Source organism: Entelurus aequoreus, linkage group LG14, assembly GCF_033978785.1.
Source record: "Entelurus aequoreus isolate RoL-2023_Sb linkage group LG14, RoL_Eaeq_v1.1, whole genome shotgun sequence".
Classification (NCBI taxonomy): domain Eukaryota; kingdom Metazoa; phylum Chordata; class Actinopteri; order Syngnathiformes; family Syngnathidae; genus Entelurus; species Entelurus aequoreus.
The window spans coordinates 56,167,226-56,168,948 of record NC_084744.1 but is presented as its reverse complement, the minus strand read 5'-3'; positions in this window follow the sequence as shown (position 1 = coordinate 56,168,948).

Here is a 1,723-nt window from a genome sequence, read left to right as displayed (position 1 = left end):
AAACGAGTTGGAATTTCACAAGAAAAACTTAGAATTTTGGCAGTATTATAATAAAAGTCGTCATTTTACTCAACGCAAGTCAAAATTTATAATAACAATAATCGGAATTTTACTTGGCAAAATTATGACAAAATTCATCATTTTACTCAAAAAATGTCACTGTTTTACAAGAACAACAAAAACATTGCCAATATTGTGATAAAAGTCAGAATTTTACATGACAAATGTCACCGTTTTGCATTAAAAATAAATAATTTTACATAAAAAAAGTTATAATTTTACATAAAAAAGTCATAATTTTACGAGAAAATATTGCAATATTACAGAAACGAAAAGAATATGAGAAATTGTTTCCAATTTTATAAGAAAAAAGTCGACACATTGTGAGAAAAAGACTGATTTTTTGTATTTGTTTTTTAATCTTCATAATTTACTTCAAGTTATTACGGTATGTCTCTATGTACATATTTATTATATTTTTTTAAAAAAAGAGTTTACTTTGGTATGCACATTAAATCAACAACAAAAAATCCTGACTTTGGAGCAATGTTCACAGACTCTAGTATTTGGCTCTCTATTAGATGCAATGTTTTTTCCGTATTAGGACCATGGTTTGGGTCCTAACTTGTTCATCGGTCCTCATATGGACGACACTTTTCCTTGTTGGTGTCTCAAGAAGTGTGGAAATACAAGAATACACACACACACACACTTGTATTTGTTACCTTCTTGAGACCTCCGAAAAATGCCTACCTCTTTAGGACCACCCTTTCTAGACATATAAATATTTGCATTTACAACATTAATAATATATACATACTATGCAAATATAAATACGCTTGTTGTGAAAAACGAGTTGGAATTTCACAAGAAAAACTTAGAATTTTGGCAGTATTATAATAAAAGTCGTCATTTTACTCAACGCAAGTCAAAATTTATAATAACAATAATCGGAATTTTACTTGGCAAAATTATGACAAAATTCATAATTTTACTCAAAAAATGTCAGTTTTACAAGAACAACAAAAACATTGGCTATATTGTGATAAAAGTCAGAATTTTACATGACAAATGTCACCGTTTTGCATTAAAAATAAATAATTTTACATAAAAAAAAGTTATAATTTTACATAAAAAAGTCATAATTTTACGAGAAAATATTGCAATATTACAGAAACGGAAAGAATATGAGAAATTGTTTCCAATTTTATAAGAAAAAAGTCGACACATTGTGAGAAAAAGACTGATTTTTTGTATTTGTTTTTTAATCTTCTTTATTTACTTCAAGTTATTACGGTATGTCGCTATGTACATATTTATTATATTTAAAAAAAAAAAAAAAGAGTTTACTTTGGTATGCACATTAAATCAACAACAAAAAATCCTGACTTTGGAGCAATGTTCACGGACTCTAGTATTTGGCTCTCTATTAGATGCAATGTTTTTTCTGTATTAGGACCATGATTTGGGTCCTAACTTGTTCATCGGTCCTCATATGGACGACACTTTTCCTTGTTGGTATCTCAAGAAGGTAGAAATACAAGAACACACACAAACACACACAGGCCATGGAGAGTGGGTCTCTATAGTGGAGAAGTGATAATTGGATAATTACTGCTGGGAACCAATTAGAGCTGAGCTACTTGTGATGGCACGCGAGTTAAGCAAAGGTTAGCTGAGTGGGGACTCGTGATCGATTCTCTCCCCCCCCACCACCCTCCTC